We start from the raw sequence: 19,174 nt of genomic DNA, 5'->3' as shown, positions 1-19,174 counted from the left end.
TTCTATCCCATTCTAAATCACTATACTTCCGAATGCTATTGGTGAATGCTTCCATACCTTGGGTCTTGGGAATACACATAAACAAATCAGTAACATCTAAAGAAGCAAATAATAGTTCTTTATTACCTAAATGGGTTGGATACTTCATTAAAAATCCCCATGAATCTTTAACCATATGTCCTACTTTCCCATAAATATGTTTAAGCATGGAATCTACTGCTATTCCCAAGGGAAAAGTCTTGGACTTACTTCCTGATATTATTGGCCTAAATGGGGGGTTGGAGACATTTTTATGCACCTTAGGAATACCTACTAAGATAGACATTATTGGATACTCTACCCTAAGGAAGTTGTATAACTCCTCAGTAATCCTACAGTCTAATAAAAATTCTTCAATGTATAGGTCTATTCTTCTATATGCTATATTGGCCTCATTCATAGATATGACTGCATAATTTCCTGATTCATGCAACAATTCATTCATTTTTACATTGTATTCCATGGCATCATAAATCACAACGCCACCGCCCTTGTCGGGCTTCATAACTCTTATGTTGTTATTACTAGTTCTTCTTTTGTTAAATTATATTTCACTCTTCTCTTGGTAATCTTGTTGTTTAACTGATATATCTCTTGTGTAACAATTCTTTCGTACAATTGAACATTCAAATTCATTACAGGCATATAACTACTCTTCTTTTTCAGTAAGTTGCCACTGCCCTGTCTATAGTCATTTTTCCCTTTGAACATTAAAGCTAAATTTAACTTCCTAACATATTTTTTAAATTCACTTATACAATCCACAACACGAAAGTTTGTAACAGGTATAAATTTCATACCCTTCGCTAACAAACTAAAATGAGCCTTTTCCAAGCTCATTTGAGTGTAATTAAATATTTTGAAATTTTTATAACTACATATTGCACCTTCGTGTAAAATATGAGACTCATTATTGGTTTCATCTATAAAATTGTTAGGAAAACTAGTGAATGACCCATTTACCATATTCTCTGGGGTTGGGAGTCTTTTTTCTTCCACATTTCTCCCTTTGTCCACTTGGGGTATCTCCCTACTCTGTGGGCCTGATGAACATTTCTACTCATAAGATGTTAAACCCTGTGGTATTTCACTTACATATTGATCCCTGTCATTCTGTTGTTTCCTCCCCCAATTATAAACTCTCCCTAATTTGTATTGTTCAGTATTTCTTGATATTTTTTTGCTTTTTCTTTCAAAAGCTTTCTTAGTCCTAGATTTGGCTAGCTCAAATTGTTTCAAATATAATCTTTCCCAATTCATAAACATCAAATCCTTTAATATAATTTCATTCATTTGCTCTACTGCATTAATAATTTTACATAACTTTCCATCATTGTACTTTATAAGTAACTTCATGTATTCTTTCCCAAATGTATCAAATAAATTGTTAAATTCAAGTTGTACCTTGTTGGTTAAATCAATACTCATCGGTGTTTTGTGAAAACGTAAACCCACAGGTACAATGTTCAAATTGATACAATGAGATAAATACGCATTATCTAATTTGATAGCATTAATAGCATTTAACTTTTTACCAAACAAATAAAGTCCTTTAATGTCCCTTTAAAGTGAAGTTGTTCATTACTAAGTGTCTCTTTGATATTTTCAAATGCACAATGAGTATCAAAAAAGTCATTCAACGCATAATCTTTATTTCTCTCATGCACATTATTGCTTTTCGTTCGTTCTATGTTAGAATTAATATTTATAGTACCTTTTTCGCCATTGTCAATAGCAGTAGCATGTGCATATGTCCGCATTTGTTGACTATATTTCAGTTTCATACCTGTTCTTTTGGCTTCTTCGGAAAGGTTGCCAAAAGAAAAGTCAAAGGTAAAGTCTGTAGTCACCAGCTTGCTGTTAGTAGGCTCCATTTGATCCATAACAACCGGCATATCTATACTTTGTACCTGCCGAGATCTCGATGTTTGTCCATTTGTAATCTCTGGTGAAGAAGTAATTAGTAAAGCATTCTGTGTAGCAGAAACCATCATGTCCATTTTTGAGTTGCCTGCTCCTCATTTGCCCTCATCTTTGATCTTATCACCATTAAATAAGGAGTTGTTGTGACCGGCTGAGCCATTATCCATGTCACTATTTAACATCCCTCCTCTTGATAAAGCCCATGTGTTGAACACACCTAGGAGCTTACTAACTTCTCCTTTCAGAGATGTTAATTCGACCCAAAACTCCGATAGTTCATTTCTCTGTTGAGGAGAAATTGCCCCAAATGAGTCGTGAGTCAAATCCATACACCAACAACCGAAACAAAATGAAGCGTTCCACATAACACAATGTGACAAGCAGCAAAAAAGCAGAACACTACAGTATTCGCTAATCTACTCACAACTGTGTCTGTGTGAAACACATACAAAAAGACGAAAAAATAAAAAAGTTAAAATCTTTTTTAATCCATATAATGTTTAGCGCTTTCACTCACTAAACCGTGAGCTTCCTCAGAATGTTCGTATCACAAATAATGCAAGTTTAAATACAACTATTTGGCACCAAAATCTGTTTCAATTCCTTAAAGCTATAGGCTTTAAAAAATAAAATAAAATAACTTTTCTACAAAGTACTTAAAAAATTTCCATACATCACATTGCAATACTCATGTATATAAAAATATATACCATTCACATTAATTATATACATGTTAAATTCACAAAACTATGTGCAGTGTGTCCCTACCTACAGGCCTTTGACTTGCAGACATGGGTAGCAGTTAATGCATCAGCAGCAGTCCGTGTGGGTTTAAATTGCATGACTCAGTCATTACTTGCTGAGTTCACAAGTATGTAATTGATGTGCAACACGCTGGACTCGAACCAAGGACTGTGGGTGGCAAAATATGCTACATGCAAGGCATTTAACAGACTGAGCTACTGAGTCAGTGCTGTAGCAGGTGTATTTGCAAGATATATGTGCATGCATGCAGTCTGTGGCACACGTCTGCATCCATCATTGTATGCATGGGTTTCATAGGTAGTTGTTGTGTAGCATGGTCCCAGTTGTATACATGTACTTTGCCATTGCTGCCTTAGCAGGTGTGTTTAAAGATGCTGCCGATAAAAGGGAGGAATTACCTGCCATCATACCTCTCAACCTCTAAGAGCAAGAAATCTGGTCAAAGCCATAAATAAAAGTGGGACAATTGCCCCAAAATAGGGATAATCTTTACATATTGCTCTTACAAACCTAGGCTGTTGATAGACAAACAGGTTTTGCATTGGCATGTTTTTCTGAAGTGTATGAAGTGTGAAATTCAAATGTCTGTCATGATGTTCTAACGTCAGGCTTTGATGACTTGCCAGTATTTTGCCAGAAAAGTGCAATTTTATGAAAACCGCCCAAAAATGTAGGGCAAAACTCTGGACATTCTGCAACAATCTGTAGAATTTACAGGTATGCCTCCTATCCCAGGCCTTATGTACATCCATTATTATTTATTTGGCTGTGTTTTGATGTAGTGTTTGCATCACAGTCCCAGGCAAACACCCATTTTTCCCATTATATGTACTTGCAGTCTGTCAGTGGTAATCAGTACATTTTGCTGGAAACACCTGCTTAAATTCAAAGCTGAGTGGCCTAGTCGGCTATGGCACTATGATGTCGTTGACAATGGCCTGAGTTTAAGATATGGCAGTAGTGATTATTTTGCTGATCTGCCTAACACTGTGAAAAACACATAAAACCATTAATAAACTTTTAAGCACTGTTAAGTGGGTTTGCGCAGGTTTATGCTATGCACCGCTTAGCTCCGTGTAAACCCACACTAAAAATTATAAAAAAAAAAAAAAAGAAAAAGAAAAAGGGGGTGATTGGACAGTGGTGAAATGGGGGCAAGCAGGGGGAAAACATACTGAAAGGCAGGTAGGGTTGTGCAGAAAGGGTGTAGGAAAGGACCATAGTTTTTCATTTCTTGTACAGCAACAGCTGTGCAGGTTTTACAGAATTTGTACATGAATTTGGAGCATCATACCCCACAGAGAGGCTTGAGGACAACATAAATGTGTTAATTAATTAATTTCATAATTAGTTCTGTCCAGTGGACACGTGCAAAACGTAGAGCTATGTAGGGGGTACTATTTTGTTTTTGTGGGACAGGTTCCCACTTTTTTTTTTTTTAAAGGAGAGAGTGTAATGTTGGGGGATGGATGTAGGTACATGTGAGGAGGTAAGTTGGATGGGCAGTTGGCACTACTTCATCACTGCCCTGAAGGTGGCTATGCTGGAAGCTGGGTGGTGGGGCCAGAAGGCCCCACCAGGTTGTCCAGTCTTCCCTCAATCCAGTGCTGGCAATGTTTATAACTCCTATGAACTATCCTGCGCACCAAGGCTGGTAGTTGATCCTGGGTGACAAGCCCCCTCTGCACCCAGTCCTAGGGTGGGGACACACCCCATCCCCTGAAGCGGTTCCACCTGAAGGTGGTGCAGGGAAAGCAGAGGGGGCACCACCAGCTTTGGCCCCAGACATGCTGGGACCTGGTGCCATGGCCGGCTGAGGTAGGGTAGGCAGATCAGAGGGAACCGGCTTACCCTGGCATGCTGTAGTTATGCAGCTAAACCAATACCTATAGGTTAGTTATGAACAAAACCATTGTTAGTAATAACATCATGCCAGAACATTGGAAATAACCTCATTACAGTTCAATGCATATATGTGAAACACAATAATAAATAATAGAACAGTCAGCATATTAACAGCATGCCAGTAACAGTTACAGCATAAGGCCAACAGAATAGGTAATTCAACAAAATATGTTAATATGCAACCATAGTAATACATAACATTAATAAAACGCATGCCCCAAAATAAAGTGTATGGAACAACATATGTTAATAGTAAACCATAACTGATACATAATAATAATAAATATATGAAGATAAGGGGTGGGGAGAGAGAGAAATACAGTCCATTAATACCGTTATGGGCTATATAGTTGACAACAGTAATGCTATCTACTCTACAGGTCTGTTCTTTCTTTATGTATAAATATGCCCTATAGCTGCTGTAGCACATACATACCTATCAAGCTCTCCGCATGGGACACTATAGGCCAAGCAGTAACACCTTCAAGTACATGACTACAAAGAAGACTTGAACATCTGTTGGACCTATATAGCTACCATGGTGTACTGTGGACTGACGTACTGTTACTTTGCTATTGACATATAACCATTTCAATGAGACATCTGTCACAGAGGAATTACACAACAGTAATTACATTCTGTTACAGGGTGACACTTGAGAGACATGCATGTGTACAGTAAAGAGAGTACACAACTGTCATGCCTTGCTTGGCAGGCATGGGGATAGAACCCAATAGCAGTGACTGCTAGATACATGTGCATCACATGCATTACTTGATTGCAGTGACTTTTACAAGACACTCCCAGCATACACCCATATTAAGAATAACACATTTTATTTCTTTTATGTTTCTTCTTCTTTCAGCTTTTTCCCGGTTAGGGGTCGCCACAGCGGATCACCTGTCCACTCATGATTGGCAGTGGAGTTTTACAGTATCGAGTTGCCAGCCCAGTGCCCAACCTTCCACAGAAGGCACTCATATGCACACACTCACACCTAGGGCCAATTTAGAGTGTCCAATCCACCTACAGCATGTCTTTGGGATGTGTGAGGAAACCGGAGCACCCGGAGGAAACCCACGTGACCACAGGGAGGACATGCAGACTCCGCACAGAAGGCACCCCAGCCGAGAATCGAACCGGAGAACCTCTTGCTGTGAGGCGGCAATGCTAACTGCTGCATCACCGTGGCAGCCCTATTTCTTTTATGTTAATATATTTTATTATTATTTCACATATTTCCTTTATTTTATGAAGTAATAGTACATTTGTGGTAATGATTTTTAACAGTCTGTGACATCTAAAAAAACAATTATTTACACATAATATGAGCTATCTCACCCATTTACTTGTAGTTCCTGTGGAGAGAATGATATCTGTATTCAATATGTGACTGATACTGTAATATTTCTGGCAGGCATGGGGATAGCAATCAATAGTAGTGACTTCAGGGTTCACGTACATCACATGTATTAATTAACTGCAGAAACCTTTACAAGACACTCCAGGCATACAGCCATACCAAGGTTACACATTTTATTTCTTTTATGTTAATATATGTTATTATTATTGCACATATTTCCTTTATTTTATGCATCAATACCACATTTGTGGTAATGATTTTAACAGTCTGTGGCATCCAAACAAACAATTATTTATGCATAATATGGGCTACCTCACCCATTTGCCAGTGGTCCCTGTGGAGAGAATATCTGTCATCATAAGATATCTGACTCAGTAATCTTTTTCAGCAAACAGAGCTGGATTTGAACCCTGGCCTGTGTGTGGCAAAATGTACTTCACACACAGTATTGAACAAACTAAGCTACTGAGTCACTGTTGATTGATGACTGACTGATATTTACCTAGAGCTCACCTGAAAACAAAATATGACCTGGTACTAGTACTACAGTGTTATAGTACACTACAGTGACATTTGAACACACATGCATGAAATTCAATCATGACAGACATACTAGGTAACCCATATATTACTAAATAAAATGCAGGTATACACAATATATTGTTACTGTGTTGAAATATCATCTCTAATTCCACAAGTATTGCACAACAGTTTATTAAAGATACCCTCATGCATTTACTGGAGTAGTTTCAAGTTTTTCTTGCATAACAGTTGGCATTATGCAGCTGTAATTCTACAGTTATTTCACTACAAATATTTTGTATATAAATGGTTCATGCTCTATTCTTTCTGTCTTATTTGACTATAGATAGCATAATACAAGTGTACTCACCACACTCACAGTGCAGCCAGGCCAGGAGCCTTGCATGCTCCTCAATGTTGTGAGCTCCCACCTTTCCAGCTGTTGGGAGAGAAGCACATCATTATGCATACCAATTTAGCAGACGTTCAAGATTAACTATTGGTGAAACACGGGTAAACATACTTGCACACATGGAACATTGCCCGTCCAGAATTCTTGGATCCAGTTGTCCAATAGAGCCCCCTTCCTTCTTTTCAGGTCATCATGGTGGTGATAACACTGCTCACCTGTGTGGCAGATACCAACTGCACTGGTGAGGTCCCTTGTCAGTCAGTCCCAGGCCTTCACTTTGTACACTGAGCCCCGGTAACCTTCTTGCATGAGCTGGTCTTCATGGTTTTTCACAAAGAGTCAGGCCATGACTCTGGACTCCTCAATGCCCCACCATCGTACCTGAAAGTGGGAACCCTCTACATTGCCTGCAATTGTATCCTTCAGAGACAGAACTCCAATGGATTATGGTGTATTCCTGCCGATTGACCTTAATAAAGCCCTTTTTCTTGCCCTTAGGATCCACTAGGCAATTTTTTAAAATGTGGTGCTTTGCTTGGCACTGCACAAACCAGCACAGCTGAGCTGAGAAATGCTTAAACTGTCAATGCTTAGCAGTGCTTAGCAGTGCACAAACCAGCTAATCACAGCCAAGTGGTGCCAAGCACTGCCAAGTATGATTTAAAAAATAATTGGCATAATTTGTATTGTGAAAATAATTGCTTTCTTTCCCTTCCATATGTTCAATTCCTGCACATACTGCACATGAAGTTGTAACTCTATCCACTTGGCTATGTGAAATGTTGCTATACTTTTACATATATCTCTGGGCCATGTTGAAGCACTGCTAAACACCACATTGTGCCTTGCAAACCAGCTAAGCAATGCTTAAACTTGACCTTTGAATCACAAATTAAATGCATCCAGTTTCTATTTTTAGATATCTGGCACATGTCAATTGCTGCATGCTGCACAAACTTAAAAAGACTTAAATAGATTGCTATCATGCACTTGGACAATGCTGGGGTGTGTTACTCATCCGTGGACACAGTCAAACAATCCCTACACTGATTTAATAACTGTGCTCCACAGCTCTCCCTCAGCAATCCGCCATATTTAATATGCATGGCACACTACCGAGGGGAACTGTGTACACGGACATGGTAACTTCTTTGCAGGGTCGACACTATGCCTACACAGAATTTATTAAATCTGGTGGACCATCTAGGCTTACTGTGCTTTCACCTAATTTAAATGTACAGTTGCACTGGATTTCAGTGTAAGCCATTTTGGCTTCCGAACAAAGGTTTTACTTTAACTTTCTATGGCTTATTAGTGCTTTACAACCTCCAAAATATCACGTTTCTTCACATGCTTCCAAAGAAGAGCAATAATATTACTGGAGATTGCAATAAAGCATGTTTAAAAATGCTCCTTATTCATTATCATTAGGCTTTGTTACATGAATGGGTTTAATCTGTGCAGAATCTGAAAACTTGTCCTGCCTAAGAAAACAAATAAAAACACATTTTTGCATAATTCACACTTTTCTCATTTCTGTATTAGCAACTTTTCTTTCATAGCTTCATTGATTTGTAAAGTTCTAAGGATTCAGTCTACAGACCATTGCAAGTCTTGCTAATAAGCCACGTTCAAAAGTTCTCTCCATCCTCAAAGAGGGCAACATAACATAGATTGGGGTGGGAGGGGATTTGAAGCTGCCCATCCTGCTATCAAGGTTTAATTTTAAAGTGCTACTCTGCTTCATACATAGTCAAAGTTCCAGAGGTGAAAAATATGTTGGGATATAACTCTATCATGCCAATGTGTATCATTTATCTGTTGAAGTTTTTGTTCTATTAACCAAGCATTTTGGGAGCCATTTTTTCATGAAGGAGCAACAGTTGTTATATACCTAAATATAGTTGGCTATTTAATGGCTTGAAAAGCTAAAAAAATGAGTATAGAGAGATAGATGCCAGACGGTTCTGATAACTGAGATTTATTGAGGTCACTAATCTTTTTTTTTTTTCCTTGGCATTTATTTTTTTCAGAAGTCAAGGCCAATTTCAAAGGCCTCTGTTTTAGCAAGTTTGCACATGAGTGTAAGTTAGCAGCAATCACAGAAACTCTCAAGATACTAACATCTTACAGGAAGGTCTAACACAGACAAACAACTGGTGCTAAAGCCACAGCTTAAAACTCAGGGCAAAGATATGCATAACTATAACTTTTGGGAGGTCGGCCACCCAGGGAAACTACCTCATTGATAAAACACCCTTTAATGTAGACACAGTAGTAAGAGATTTTGGGATTCATGTAGATAGTAGCCTGGCTTTCAACCAGCATGTGACTAAAGTAGTAAAAAAATCATTCTATGTTACTCAACCTTAGAAGTAGGGGCATGTCCTCTAAGTCCTAGGAGGTCATCATGACACAGTACTCAGCCTTTATCAGACTCATCATTGTGTATAATGCTCCCCTTCAGTATCCACCTGACCAGAAACATGCAACATCTGGCATGTCCATAGAGATTACTCACAAAATGAATGCCAGGTGTAAACACAGAGTCATATGCAGATTGTCTCAAAGTCCTATCTCTATACTCTGTTTCCTGCTGGCTACACAGAAGCTATTTATGCCTGGCATGGAAGGCATCTTTAGATCTCACTCTGATGGACCTTTTGCATATCCACAAAATGAACAATGCTAGAACTACTAGATCTAAGTATTTTAACTTTGCTCAATACTTAAATAGGATGTGTTGAAGGGACCAGTATGTATCTCAAGAGAATCCGCATTCTCTGGAATAGGTTTCTCATCTATGTGAAGCAGATACCTTCCCTAACCCTATTCAAGTGCAACCTGATCAGTGTATGGGAAATCAGAAATTCACCTCTGGTTTGATACCTATGTCTCTGATGGACAGAAGCAGCTCTTAAATCATGCCTTCACTAACATACACCCCCTTAAAATAACATCTAAGGTACAATAACACATGGGATACATCTGGGTTGCATGGCTAACCTTATAAACCAAGTATACACCTATTAACTTCGCTTTAGTGAGAGCAATATGTGAGAGATAGAATGGTTAATAACAGAGGATGGGAAAAGAAGTATTAGATTAAAAAATGTGTCTAATGAAATATGAGTAAAGGGGAATTAAGCCTTCTTTGGATCCGCAGGAGATGTCTTTAGAAATTAGATGAGACATAAAAAAACATTTTGAAATACAGCCGAGTCATAATGGTCAAATAAACTAAATTCTCAACAGCTCAAAGGTCTGTCACAACAGTATCTGAGTGGAGAAACCTGTCACCTATAGGGTACATGAAAATATTTTATCTATCAAAATGAACTGTACTACATTTTTTACATTTAATCTCAGACTATTGTCTATGCCCAAGTTAATAAGATGATAGGTTAATACTAGGCTATTGATCCAGTGGACCATTTGTAGTGTAAACAGGAGATCTCAAATCTTGAGACACCAGCAACATAAATAATTTATACCTAGTTGTGACCCCCTATAAGTGAGAGCGTGAAGAAAATATTTACTATTTCCCAGCTATTCATCTAGATTATGCTTAAACATGGTCAGGGAACTACTTCGCATTATATCCAAGTGGAGTCTATTTCACAGAAGATGGATACTCTTGTTGAGACGTCAGTCTTGCCAGCAGATTCTACTTATGGTACAGTTGAAGTTTTGATCTTTTCAGTGAGTGGTTAGGGTGTTTTTGGTTTTGTGGATATGTAGAAGGTGACATACAACTGGATATTTTGTGGTTCTGCAAGTTAGGTAGTGGCCTTTCTCAATAAAATTTAGGAGACAGAGAAGAGATAGCTGTTTAAAGCAGTCAGTGAAGCTTAATGTAGACATGCCATTGATTATTTTAGTGAGAAAACAATGCAGTCTGCCAGGCTGAGTCATATTATTAGACAAGTAAATATCACTGTGGACATTATACTCATATTGTAGATCTTATGAGGGAGAAGAGAGGAATGATGACTTCCTTAGACCTTGAAGATATACCACTGGTGATCATTTTGTCTAGCTGAAAGGGTTTATGAATGGCAGTGGATACATGGTGATCAAAGAGTAATTCATTGCCACTGAAAGTGCCAATTTCCTTAACTATCAAGTCAATTTTAATAGGGATGTCATCTATGTGGAAGAGGCAAGGGTGCATGTCTGTCAAACAACCAAACGATGGCAGCTTAAGTCTGTGGTCCAGAAAGCATGAATTCCTGAAGAATCTCCAAGTCATATGGGGAGTTTATGATAGCTCTGAGCTTGAGATAATCCAGAAAATATGTCTGCCACTGGCCCTTAACATCAAATGTAACATCAGAGAAGTAGATACCAGAGAGGTGATCCTAACACTGATCTCTGTTGGACAACTATGGGAACTCCCCTTTTTTGATGAGAGTGTGGCTCTGACCTAAATGGATTGGGATCCGTCATTAAGCCAGTTTCCCACAGGCCCTTAATGTCAGATGTAACATCAGAGAAGTAAATACCAGAGAGGTGATCCTAACACAGATCTCTGTCAGACAACTATGGGAACTCCCCTTTTTTATTAGAGTGTGACTCTGACCTAAATGGATTGGGATATGTCATTAAGCCAGTTTCCCATCTAATGAGTCTAATAGGTGCTTACGTTTAGTATGATTAGCTTATCAGTAATGTCAGAAGGTGGTATGGTATTAAAGGTCTTGGCCAGGTTGAAATATTAACCAATTTGCCTGCATCGTATGCATCACTGACTTGTTCAAAGACAACCAGGTTCAGAAGGCAACATTTGCCTTTGATAAACCCAGTCTGGATTGGATGCAAGGTTTGAAGACTTCCTATGTCCTTGTGAATAAGTTTCACAAAGATGCATACCATTGCTTTTCAGGTAAGGCTGGTGAGTCTCACAGGTCCATTGTTTCCAGGGTCAGTAGTGAGGCCTCTTTTCTGGAGTTGGATGTCCAGAACAGTTCTGAATACTGCTGGCATGAATCCAGTTGAGAGAATGAGATGAAATAGCTTTAGCAAAGTGTCTACAAATGACTACCTGGTAATGGTGACAAGGCAGCCTGACATATTATCAGAAACCAGTATACTAGTGTTTTTGCCCTTCGAGCAAGCACTCATGACTTAATCAGAACTGATCAGGGTAGTGTCTTTATGCTATTATATTGTGGAATGTTTCTGGCAGATGGTGCAAATGTTGAACTGAATTTCTTTAGCTAAAATGTTGGCTATGTCTTCAATGGATGAGTAAGTGTTGCTATAATGCATTAAGTCCATGCATTGTGGGTCTTTAATTCTAAGGTTTCTGGCATTGCTGTAGAAGGCTTTGTGGTTGCCATCAGTACAGGTGACAATTTTCAGTTCATACCTACTTTTGGAGGAATTAATTTTGCTTCAGAGTTGTTTGTTGATTTTTCTAAATTGGCCTCTAGATGATTGAGTATTAAGTTTGCTCCTATGAGTTATGAGTATCTTCATCTTATTGCAGAGTTTGTTTCTATTAGGGATCCATCACTGATTTCTTCCTGAACCTTGCATTGTAGTTATGACTTATGTTGACTGATGCTTCGATCTATTCTTTGAGGTGGGCATAGACATTATCTGCAAATGTGCTAGATTGGGATATCGGGTCATCAAGGTGAGGATGATGCTTGAATTTCATGAAGTCATCAGTTAGCTGCCTAGAGTAGTCTTTAAAGACATTTGGATTATGTGGTAAATCAGACTTTACTGTCATACTGAACATTGCTGATCGTGGTTAGATTTGGCCACTGATGTGATAACTGATGAGGTAACTGTAGGTGTTGATCATAGCAAGGCTATATTGCTGAGGACCAGATCCAATATTTTTTAACCCCTGGATGAGACTTGTACTAGTTGATCTAAAGAGCTGGTATTAATGCAGTCCACAAATTTCCATGCATTTTCTTTGTGGTAGTGCAGGTTTCCCAGTTAATGAAAGTATATTTGAAGTCTCCCAAAGAATAGTGTTAAGATTGATAGGGAGGGATGTCAGTTTGCTTTGATATGCCTCATGGTGTGCATATGACATGGAGGGTTACATAAGCTGGGTAAGATGTTGTACAGACTTTTATTTACCATAGTCATTATCCTGCATTGTGAGTCTGGAGATGAATTGGTTCTTAAGAATACAGACTTGCCCCTTACTTTGACACCATCATTTTTTTGTCTAAAAGAATGGTAGGCAATGAAGCCCTGCACTTGGGGATGCTATTGCTATTATGGACCCATGCATCAGAAAATATGCATCAACATTTTAATAATGTAGTAATGGCTGTATGAAGTGCAACTTCTTGATTAGCCTTCTAGCATTTGGCAGTGATATCTTTATATAATAGGCTTGATTTTGTTTGGCTATCTTGACAATTTGAGGAGAGTGATATTGTCTAAAAAAAGCACATTGGGAAAAAATGAGTTCTGCCCATTAAATGGAAATCAAGACAAGAGTGTTACAGGCTATCCATAGCAAAGCAGCTATGATTATCCATCATCACCTCCTTAGCTGTTATATAGTGGATCCCCATAGAATGACATGAATGGCTAACCAGCAATTAAAGTCAATTTTCTTTGGGTCATATTGTGGCATCATTCTTAACATTGGCTATTTTAACACCTTATTTGAATTATAGGCAAATGTACATTTCTATAAAAGAAAATAAACCATGTTAGCATGTTTCCAGTTACAAACACTATACATCACATGTATTTTTGTATGACTATCATTAATCAAACATTACTCTGTCTTACTCTATTCCCAAGTAGCCACTATCTATATGGATCTGTTTCTCTGACTTTCCCCTCTTGCTGCATGCATTATACAGAGAGTAGGATATACAAGTTTCTGTGCTGCAATTGTGCCTTTTACTACACCAGAGTATATTTCTAACTTAAATAATTTATGATTTTCTTGAAGTCTACATACTATATGGCATGGTTGTATCTCCACCTTGGCCAAGCAGCAACACAGGGAACTGTGTTTTTAGGTGAAAAATGAGAATAATCTCTAACTTAGCCTGCAGACCTGCAGCACAATAAACATTTTTGCCCTTTTCTACACCACAGGATATTTCTAACTTTCTTGAACTCTACATACTACATGGTGTGGCAGCACCCCAGGGGACTGTGTCTTTCCCATGAAAAATTAATGACAACCACTCAGCCTGCAGACCTGCAGCACAATAAACATTTTTCCTTTACTACACCAGAGAAAATTTCTAACTTAAATAACTTAAGAATTCCTTGAACTCTACGTACTGTGCAGTGTAGCTCTATCTCCAACTTCAACAAGTAGCACTTAAGAGAGCTGTGTTTTTCTGTGGAAATTTTATGACAACCACTCTCTTAGCCAACAGCACAATAAAGTAGGGGAACCAATAGGCTGCTTTATAGACAGGCTTTTTAATTTGTTATAATTCGCTAGCACTGAATTAAAGTAGTACCCTGCTCTGTGGCATGCACACAGCTGGAGTAGCCACCCCCCTGTAGCTTCTTTTTTTTATTTGTATAATTTCCCTTTTTCTTTGGCACTAATTTTGACATTAAATCTCTTCTTTTACAATTGGACTGTCGCTACTTATATTTTTGTGACACGAAAAACACGGACTAGCCGCAACCAGTAAACAAAACTAAAGCCACAGCCTAATGCAGGAATGGCACAAACGAGGCAGATGCAGTTTACATGTCTTTTAAATCCCACAGACAGGATATGATGTCACGAAATAGTTCGCAATAATGAAATGTGTAAATACACATAAATGCATCTAAAATTATATACATTTATACAAAACCATCTGAATGCAATCAAATATCTTCTATAAAAAATCTTACTTTCATACATATTTGTATAGTGCAAATACTGAATAATTAAATTCACAAAACATCTATTAAAACAGATGGTTTTGTATAAATGTATATAATTTTAGATGCATTTATGTGTATTTACACATTTCATTATTGCGAACTATTTCGTGACATCATATCCTGTCTGTGTTAAAAAAAAGATATGTTGGGGAGGGGCACATGTTTCTGAAGTTCACATTTTATTAAAGAAAGTGGAAAGCTAAGCATCTGCTGCTGCGTTGTGCCATTCCCTGCATAGGCTGTGGCTTAGTTTTTTTTTTTACTGCGTTTGTTAGTCCGTTTGTTTTGTCATTTAGTTTCCTGGTTGCACAGAGCTTAGTGAAGTATGGCTACAGAGGCGTCCTCCTTGGACAACTTGCTGGACTTAACAACGCATTCTACACCGGGAGCGGGTAGAGCTGAAGGACTCCTGTGATGTGGATACCACGTTAATAGCTACTATCACGAAGATAGTGTTTGACTGTTTACAAAACAGTAAAAAACGGAATGTTAACGAAGGGGTTAACATTACTAACTCAAGCACGAATGACTTTACACATTTCATTATTGCGAACTATTTCGTGACATCATATCCTGTCTGTGGGATTTAAAAGACATGTGTTGGGGAGGGCACATGTTTCTGAAGAAGTTCACATTTTATTAAAGTGGAAGAAAGCGTTAAACTGCATCTGCCTCGTTTGTGCCATTCCTGCATTAGGCTGTGGCTTTAGTTTTGTTTACTTATATTTTTGTCTCTCAAACTAATAAGGATACTGTTTTAAATTAAATTTGATTGTCATAATACTAGAAAATCTCTAGGAATATGTATATAAAATGCTTTAACATTAACAGTGTTGGAAGACTTCTCTCTCAAATTGTCTGTGTACCTTATAGCTTTTCACGGATTGTTTCTTTTTTTTTTTTGCATCCACTATTGTGGGTTCAGTTCACTCCGATCCTCTACCCTACCTCTGATACCCACCCACCCACAATACATCTAAACTTATGTACAAAGGACCCCATCCACATTTCAAAACTCTAATCAGGATATCCTTCTAATTATCCTCACTACACCAATCACCTGTTAAACCCCTCCCTCTATTCATCCCATTCCTCCCCACACATACTTCCAACCCTGCCAGCTAACTGCATCTCACCCTCATGGCCTTAACATTCCTTTTATAATATCACAAAGACCCCCTTAACCTTTTTCTACTAACTAATTATGTTTCTGATAAACTGTCTAACCACTCCACCAGTACTCTTAATATTTGCTACATAAATAGCAACTTTAACTCCAACAAACTATTCCTCCTCAGGTACCTCCTCTTCCTCCTCCTCATACAAGTCTGAACCTCACAATTTCTCTTGTATTTCCCCACAATTATTTCATTACACCCTAAACTATTTTTCATCTCCTAAATTCCTTACCACCTCAAACACAAAACCCTACCACAAACCCCTTACAACTGCTGATATAAAGAAAATACAATGGATATGGTCCTATTTTAATTTCACATTGCAACAATGCAGGGACATCCACCCAAATCCAGGTCCTTGCTCTAACTTATACCTCAGAACATGCCTGAAAAACCTACATATCATAACCCTAAACCTTAAAAGCTTATGAAACAAAATAGCCTTCTTGCATGCCTGGAATAACCAGTATAAACCAGACATTCTAGCTTTGACTGAAACCTGGCTAAATTCTAACAAAAATGACTCAGAAATCACACCCCTAGCTTTAGCTTAATAAGACTGGATATAACCCATAAGAAAGGTTGAGGGGTAGCCATACTTTACCCTGATACCTTTAATATCAACTTTCACAAATGCAGAAATACTCATTTCTTTTCTAAATCTTAATAGAAACAAATGCATCTGTGTCATTGTAGTTTATATTCCCCTAGACATAATTTACGGTACTTGAAGACATACTATCCTGGAACTCACAATCAATCAACCATGAGATTATCATTTTAGGGAATGTTAACATAGATTAGCAATCCCTTTCTTTGCAAATACCAGCTAGCAGTATCAACCTCTATGTTTTTTATCAAATCATCAACTCATTACAGTAAAGACTATACCCAACAATCTACCCTAGACTGTGATTTTGAATCCCATTCTTCTAACTTTACCAATACAGGCACACTGCCTAATACTGTAAGGGATCACGTACCCATATTCGCCTGTAGAACCTTCACTCACCTACTCAAACAACATACTCTGAAAATCATTCATAATCTAATTAACTTTTCACAAGATAAATTCAGTGAACAATTAAAGAATATAAATTGACCATTTCTGAAAGATCTTCCTCTAGTGCAACAGTACAGTCTTTTAACAATACTTTTCAAACCATACTTAATACTTCTGCTCCAGTATGCATTGAAAGAATAACAAACAATCCTGCTCCCTGGTTGACCAAAGAATGTAAAAATCTCATGAAAAAAGGAGCATAGCTTGGGGTCACTGGAAACAAAATAAAAATGAACAAAATCTACTAGTATTTAGACAACTCTGCAACCAAGTTAAGAAACAAGTGAACACTCACATCCAGCATGAACATATATCTAACCCCCAAAATATTCTGGTCCTTTAGTACATCCCTATTTATTCCTGGGTCCAAAAAGCAGCACTGCCCTTCCCCAATGCCTCACCTTCAAAAATAGTTAATGAATTCAACTATCACTTTGTAGAATCTATAGCTTCTCTGAACTCTAGAACCACCAACCTCAACTATAACTCCTCTACTTCCACAACAGCATCAACCCTGTCTCATCTTCACTCCCAGACCATCCCCAAGATTACCACCTAAATTCTCATTCTAACAACTCAGCCAATTTCTCTTTACAACCCATCCTTACAAGTGTTATAAAAAATATTGAGAAAACTTAAACCTTGCTCTACCTCTGCAGATAACCTCCCAACATAGTACCTCTAGCTAGCTGTTGACTCCATTGCATACCTCATCAGTATTTTTATCTACAGATCCATCACAGAATCCTCAGGTCCTGACATTTGGAAAATGACACATATTATTCCCTTCCACAAAGGAGGAAACTCTACTTAACTAACAAACTTCCAACCTATAACTATTCTATCTCCCATCTCTAAAATAATGGAAACATGCATTCACCAACAGATTATGCACTACTTATGGCAAAATAACCTACTTAGCCACACACACCATGGTTTCTGTCCATAACACAGCACTCCACAGCCCTCCTATCCTTCACTGATGCTGTAAATAGGACTAGAGATACAGGAAACCTTGTATCACTTCTATTAATCAGCTTATCAAAAGCTTTCAACACAGTGTCTCATTCCATTCTCCTGGAGAGGGTCTCTAACCTAGGACTTACACCTATCTTGCAGTGGCTCTATACCTATGTAAACAACCATAAACAAACTTAAAACAAATCAATACCATCTCCCCTTTTTACATACCTCCACTGGAATCCCACAGGACTCCATCCTTTACCCCTTACTTTTCAATATTTGTACAAATAACATGTATACTTCCTCATCCATAGGAACACTCATACAATACACAGGTGACTCTAATATTATCTGCTCATCTTCCACACTTCCCCAACTGCACACCATCATACAACAAACCTTCACTTCCATTGAAACCTGGTGCACTAACTTTCAACTCTTCCTTAACCCCCCCCACCAAAAAAAAAAAACAAACAGACTCCATCTCTTCATGCCAAAAACTCACTCTCTTGACACAAATCAGTTCAAAATGTACTCAGCAGATAACACTGTTATTGAAATAGTCCACCACACTAAAATGCAAGAAGTATCATTGACAATCAACTTAAATTTGACTCCACATCCAAAATAACATTAAGAAAACCCGCCATAAATTAGGTATCCTCTAAAAGACAAAAACACCGTCTGAACTCATCAATCAAAGCCACATTGCCAAAACTTTCCTTTGCCCCTCCATACTATATGCTGCCACAATTCTCACTGCCCTACAGTCCTCTATCAATCCTCTATCTATCCAAAATAGAATGTTGCTACTACAAAGTAGCCAAGTTTGCCACTAACTCAAAGTTCAACACACATCACTGTAGACCATTACAGATGCTGTAATGACTTGAACTCTCTAACCAACTCCATTATGTCCAGCTCTTAATCTTATACAACATCATATATAAACCTTTATCATGCCTAACCCTGAGCCACATAGTTCATAGATTCATAGGTAGGTACTAAACTATCAGCTCTGGGGCCTATACAAGCCCATCCAAAAAGGTATGCAGGCTTTTGCCACTCAAGAAAATTATTTTCCTGTGCCACTGCAGAGCAGAGCCACAGAGGTGATCCCCGGGGTGAATTTCCTATTTCCCATCCAATCATCAAGA

The sequence above is a fragment of the Protopterus annectens genome, chromosome 4.part0 (genome assembly GCF_019279795.1).
Source record: "Protopterus annectens isolate FY-2018-M chromosome 4.part0, PAN1.0, whole genome shotgun sequence".
NCBI classification, from domain to species: Eukaryota; Metazoa; Chordata; order Ceratodontiformes; family Protopteridae; genus Protopterus; species Protopterus annectens.
The sequence above is the reverse complement of the archived record's forward strand: the minus strand, read 5'-3'. Positions refer to the sequence as shown.